The sequence below is a fragment of the Macaca fascicularis genome, chromosome 13 (genome assembly GCF_037993035.2).
Source record: "Macaca fascicularis isolate 582-1 chromosome 13, T2T-MFA8v1.1".
Taxonomy (NCBI): Eukaryota; Metazoa; Chordata; class Mammalia; order Primates; family Cercopithecidae; genus Macaca; species Macaca fascicularis.
The window spans coordinates 51088334-51095110 of record NC_088387.1 but is presented as its reverse complement, the minus strand read 5'-3'; the positions used below and the strand labels follow the sequence as shown (position 1 = coordinate 51095110).

The following is a 6777-nucleotide window of genomic DNA, read 5'->3' as shown; positions in this document are numbered from 1 at the left end:
AACAAACAAACAAACGAGAGTTAATGGATCTTGGGCCAGGCACAGTGACTCATGCCTGTAATCCCAGCATTTGGGGAGGCCAAGGCAAGAGGATTGCTTGAACTCAGGAGTTTGAGACCAGCCTGGGCAACATGGTGAGACCTCATCTCTACAAAAAATAAATAAAATTAGCTAGGTGTGGTGGCATGTGCCTGTGGTCCTAGCAACTTGGAAGGCTGAGGTGGGAGGATCACATATACTGAGAGGTCAAGGCTGCAGTGAGTCAAGATCTCACCACTGCACTCCAGCCTGGTTGACAGAGCAAGACCCAGTCTCAAAAAACAGTGGGGGCCAATGGAGGGTAGTTAGTTATGAATCTTTAGACATTAACCAAAGTAACTGAAACGTAAGAAGAAGCGAGAATGACCCCCCGACTGATCAAAGCCCACTTGTGGCTGCATCCCGGGCCCAGTGTCTAAGTCCCGCTGCTGTCACTGCCACCACCATGCCCAAAAGGAAGACTGAAGGGGATGCTAAAGGAGATAAAGCCAAGGTGAAGGACACACCACAGAGAAGATCCACGAGGTTGTCTGCTAAACCTGCTCCTCCAAAGCCAGAACCCAAGCCTAAAAAGGCCCCTGCCAAGAAGTGAGAGAAGGTACCCAAAGGGAAAAAGGGAAAAGCTGATGCTGGCAAGGAGGGAAATAACCCTGCAGAAAACGGAGATGCCAAAACAGACCAGGTCAGGAAAGCTGAAGGTGCTGGAGAGGCCAAGTGAAGTATGTGCATTTTTGATAACTGTGTACTTCTGGTGACTGTACAGTTTGAAATACTATTTTTTATCAAGTTTTATAAAAATGCAGAATTTTGTGTTTTTTTTGTTTTTTTGGGGTTTTTTTTCAGCTATGTTGTTAGCACACAGAACACTTCATTGTTGTTTTTTGGGGAAGGGGCATATGTCACTAATAGAATGTCTCCAAAGCTGGAGTGATGTGGGGAAAACACCTTTCCCTTCTGGTTTTGGGAGACTTCCTCTTGGCTCCCAGGAGGAGGGATTCCCTGACTTTCATATACATGACCACCTTGGCACAAAAGCCTTAGGGTATGGAAAAACCAATTCATTTTTATGTCCTCTTCTCCCTGTCCATCTTTCAGCATAGACTTAACTCTCTTAAGCCTAGACATCTGTTGGGACCTGATCCCCAGTCATTTGTTACCAGTGTGTCCGGCAATCTGGACTTTCCAGGGATGCCACTGAGAGGACACCTGTCTAAAAAGCAGTGGTTCCGTTGTTAGATTGCGGCTCTTCAGATACATTCTGCAATTTTCATTTCACTTCCTGAAAGTCAGGGTCGGCTCGTGAAAAGTTATTAAACAACATGCTACATGTGAAACGTCAACTCTCACTCTAAACTTCCCCTGTTCAGAGCATCATATGAAAACTTCATTGTGTTTTATGGTGGCTTTCTGAGTTTTGGTAGTCCATTGAAGAAGGGAGTTTGAAAGTTGTTATATACTGTTAATAATTGTCTGCCTATGTCCTGCCTGAAATACCATGATTGTTTATGAAAAGTATCTTTAATAAAGCTGGATACAGTTTGGATTGGAAAAAAAGGTAACTGAAATATATATATATATATATATATATATATATATATGGCTCTTAGAAATAAAAGGAAAATGTGACAAAATGATAAACATAATGAGACAGTTTTAAAAAATCCTCTCAGAGAAATTGATTGAGTAGACAAAACATAAATGAGAATGTAAAATGTTTGCATAATGAATATTATAAGCTTAATCTAATAAATATACCTCTAGAACATTTATAAAGAGTGAGCATATACTAGGACACAAAGAAATCTCAGGAAATTCCAAAAAAGTAAGCCATGTTATTATGATTATACTTTAAGTTCCAGGGTACATGTGCACAACGTTCAGGTTTGTTACATGGGTATATATGTGCCATGTTGGTTTGCTGCACCCATCAACTCGTCATTTACATTAGGTATTTCTCCTAATGCTATCCCTCCCCCAACCCCCACCCCACGACAGGCTCTGGTGTGTGATGTTCCCCAACCTCTATCCATGTGTTCTCCTTGTTCAACTCACACTTATGAGTGAGAACATGTGGTGTTTAGTGTTCTGTCCTTGTGTTAGTTTGCTTGTAATTATGGTTTCCAGCTTCATCCATTTCCCTGCAAAGGACGTGAACTCATCCTTTTTTATGGCTGCATAGTATTCCATGGCATATATGTGCTTTTTTTTTTAAACGCATTCTCGTTCTGTCGCCCAGGTTGGAGTGCAGTGGCGCGATCTCGGCTCATTGCAAGCTCCGCCTCCCAAGTGCACGCCATTCTCCTGCCTCAGCCTCCTGAGTAGCTGGGACTACAGGCGCCCGCCACCACACCTGGCTAACTTTTTTGTATTTTTTTTTGTAGAGACAGAGTTTCACTGTGTTAGCCAGGATGGTCTCGATCTCCTGACCTCGTGATCTGCCTGCCTTGGCCTCCCAACGTGCTGGGATTACAGGCGTGAGCCACTGCGCCCGGCCGTGCCACATTTTCTTAATCCAGTCTATCTTTGATGGACATTTGAGTTGGTTCCAAGTCTTTTCTATTGTGAGTAGTGAAAGCAGGCCACGTTATTTAATACTTCCTCCTGATGACACAAAGCTAGAAAAACCCTAAAATAAAGAATAGGAAAACATACATAGAAAAATATATATACATACAAACATTTGTACGTGCAATTGAACCATGAGCAACCTAAGTGTGAACAGCATGGTCCACTTGTACGTGGATTTTTGTCAATAAATATTTTGAAAAAAATTTTGGAGATTTGCCACAATATAAAAAAACTTGCAGATGAACCATGCAGCCTAGAAATTTTTTTTGAGATGGAGTCTTGCTCTATTGCCCAGGCTGGAGTGCAGTGGCATGATCTCGGCTCACTGCAGCCTCTGCCACCCCAGGGTCAAGCAATTCTCATGCCTCAGCCTCCCAAGTAACTGGGATTACGGGCATGCACCACCACCCCTGGCTAATTTTTTATTTTTTATTTTTAGTAGAGATGAAGTTTTGTCATGTTGGTCAGGCTGGTTTCAAACTCCTGACCTCAAGTGATCTGCCCGCCTCAGCCTCCCAAAGTGCAGGGATTACAGGAGTGAGCCACCATGTCCAGGCGCCTAGAAATATTTTTTATTTTATTTTTTGAGACAAAGTCTCACTCTGTCGCCCAGGCTGGAGTACAATGGCATGATCTCAGCTCACTGCAATGTCTGCCTCTCAAGTTCAAGTGATTTTCCTGCCTTAGACTCCCAAGTAGCTGGGACTACAGGTGCCTGCCACCAACCCTGGTTAATTTTTGTATTTTTAGTAGAGATGGGGTTTCACTGTGTTGACCAGGCTGGTCGCGAACTCCTGACCTCAGGTGGCCCTCCTGCCTAGGCATCTCAAAGTGCTGGGATTACAGGCATGAGCCACCACACCTGGCTGAAATATTTTTTTAAAAATAAGAAAAAGTTAGGTCTGTCATGAATGCATAAAATATATGTAGATGCTAAATCAATTTTATCATTCACTAACGTAAAATATATACAAATCTATTATAAGAAATTAACATTTATCAAAATGTATGCACATCAACACAGCCCATACACGGTGCCATTTGCAGTTAAGAGAAATGTAAACAAACTTCAAGATGCAATATTAAATGAAAACTGCGTAAATTAACTGTGGCACATACTGTACTATTGTGGTAATTTTGTAGTCACCTCCTGTTGCTACCACGGTGAGCTCAAGTGTTTAAGTATCCACTTAAAACACTATGTGATGCTAATCGTCTCCCGTGAGCAGTTCCTCACTCCAGTAAATTGCATATGACAGTAAAAACTGATTTAGTTCTCATGTATTTTTCATTTTCAGTGCACTATCATAAACCTTGAATAACATGATGGGATCCATATGCGATGTCACTAGTAAGTTTGAAAGTACTCCCAAAAAGCAGAGAAAAGTCGTGACATTCATTATCCAAAAAAGTTGAATTGCTTGGTATGTGCCATTTATGAAGATCTGCAGCTGTGGTTGTCTGCCACCTCAAGACAACCGAATCCTGCAAAGGACAATTGTAAAATAAAGAAAAGGAAATTTGTGAAGCCATTACTGTAGCTACACCAGCAGGCACAAAAACCTTGCACTTTTTGCAAAATATCTTTTTAATCTCTTACTGAAAAATGCAGTTTTTATGTGGGTTCAGGATTGCCATAAGAAAGGCATACCTACAGACTTGAATATCATTTGAGAAAAAGCAAAATCCATTAATGACAACTCAAAGAAAAAGGAAGGTAAAGAATCTAAAGCAGGAGAATGTATTGCCAGGAAATGATGGTTTGATAGTTTCAGAAAGAGGTGTGGCTTTTAAAATGTGCATGTGACAGGAGAAGCAGCTTCTGTCAACCAAGAGGCAGTAGACAAGTTTCCAGAAAATCATGCAAGAGAAAAGGTATCTTCCTAAACAGGTTTTTTTGTTGTTGTTTTTGTTTTGTTTTGTTTTCTGGGTTTTTTTTTTTTTTTTTTTTTTTTTTTTTTTTTTTTTTGAGACAGCGTCCCACTCTGTCACCCAGGCTGGAGTGCAGTGGCGTAATCTCGGCTCACTGCAGTGTCCCCCTCCCAGGTTCAAGTGATTCTTGTGTCTCAGCCTCCCAGGTAGCTGGGATTACAGGTGCGGCCACCACACCCTGCTAATTTTTGTATTTTTTGTTCAGACAGGATTTCGCCATGTTGCCCAGACTGGTCACGAACCCATGGGCTCAAGCAATCCACCTGCCTTGGCCTCCCAAAGTACTGGGATTACAGGCATCAGCCACTGTGTCCAGGCTGAACAGATTTTTAATGTAAATGAAAGTGTTCTACTCTGAGGGGGAGAAAATGCGACAAAGGACATTTGTTAGTAAAGAAGAAAAGCAAACACCAGAATTTAAAGCAGAAAGGGATAGACTAACTCTACTGTTTTGTGCAAATATAGTTGGGCTTATATGATAAGGACTGCCCTTATCCATAAAGCTGCTAACCCCTGATCCTTTAAGGGAAAAGGTAAACACCAGCTGCCAGTCTTTTGGTTGTACAATAAGATAAAGCATCCATTGATGCTTTATCCCTAAAGTCAGGAAGTACCTTGCTAATAAGGACTGCCTTTTAAAGTTCTTTTGAGGCCAGGCATGGTGGCTCTTGCCTATCATCCCACACTTTGGGATGCTGAGTAGGAAGAGGGCTTGAAGCCAGAGGTTCGAGACCATCCTGGGAAACAAAGAGAGAAAGCCCCATCTCTACCAAAATTTAAAAATTATCTGGGTACAGTGGCATGAACTTGTAGTCCCAGTTATTTGGGAGGCTGAGGTGGGAGGATCACTTGAGCCCAGGAGTTCAAGGCTGCAGTGAGCTATAATCATGCCACTGCACTGCAGCCTGGGCAACAGAGTGAGACCTTGCCTCTAAAAAGTAATTAATTTAAAAATATTTTTTTTAAGTTGTTTATGATTTTCTGCTCTACAACGTGTGTAAGACAGCCTTATTAACTGGGGAATAAGCGACCTTATCACATCTCCTAAATAGAAAATAGGAGCACATCTGACCTCATGCACTTTAATATTGCCTTCATTTTTTAAAAAAAGATTTATTCAACACTTCTGTGCTGGGACTAAGAAAAATCAGTCAAAATGTGCCCCTCACTCTTTCTTTCCACTGTACTCCAGCCTGGACGACAGAGCAAGACCCTGTCTCTAAAAAAATATATATATTTTTTACTTTTTTTTTAAAGAAAAAAATAGGCGGGGTGTGGTGGCTCATGCCTGTAATCTCATCACTTTGGGAGGCCGAGGCAGGTGGATCACTTGAGGTCAGGAGTTTGAGACCAGCCTGGCCAACATGGTGAAACCCCATCTCTACTAAAAATAAAACAATTAGCCAGGCATAGTGGCATGTCCCTATAGTCCCAGCTACTCAGGAGGCTGAGGCAGGAAAATTGTTTGAACCTGGGAAGCAGAGGTTGCAGTGTGCCGAGATGGCACCACTGCACTCCAGCCTGGGCGACAGAGCTAGGACTGCTAGGACTTCGTACTCCTATGAAGTCCCTGTAGTTTGTGTTCAACCTCTGCTGTTTTCAACAAACTAGCAAAAAGTTGCTAGCTATAAAGCCCTTAATAAAAGTGTGCTTGTTTTGAGACAGAAGGAACACTGAGGGAAGGAGAACCAATCCAGGGAGGAGAGAGTGTAGTGGCCGCCACAAGGGACAAGCAAGCACGAAGCTTTTGTTGATTCAGCAAGTATTTATTGAGGACCTGCTGTCTGACAGGCCGGCCTGTGCTGGGTGCTGAGGGGCTACAGGGGCACAGCAAGGCTCTTCCCTTGAGAAGCCACTGATGTCACCAGTCACTCAAGGTAAGCATGTTCGAAAGGGCTAAATCAAAGAACAAGGCAGGAAGTCCGCAAGGCCAATGGAAGGCCCCAGAGAACAAGTAGAGCTCAGAGGCTCCGAAGGCATCCAGGAGGAGGAGGGTCAGTATTGGCAGGCAGGAGCAGCCCCTCAGCTCTGGCCTGCCCTCAGGCCACACCATGGCCCATGGGCTTCTTGCACACCCACTGATAGGGTGTGTCACAGGTCATGTCATTCCACTTCTGCTGAATGTGGACACAGTCTTCAGTCTGCCCATTCTTGTGCTGCCAGTTGTCAGGCCGATTCCTTTCCCAAAACCTGGAGACAACGGGGTTTATTCTGTTGGATGAAGGAAACGTCCCTTCC

The 6777-nt window shown here is 43.1% G+C and overlaps 1 non-coding gene across 1 annotated transcript; it reads left to right on the top strand.

The window, feature by feature from the left end:
• The first annotated feature begins 484 nt into the window (after window positions 1–484).
• On the top strand, window positions 485–1325 carry LOC102143007 (non-histone chromosomal protein HMG-17). Its single transcript, XR_006691472.2, has one exon. It is a non-coding gene; the product is annotated as a non-histone chromosomal protein HMG-17 (transcript).
• The last annotated feature ends 5452 nt before the right edge of the window (window positions 1326–6777 follow it).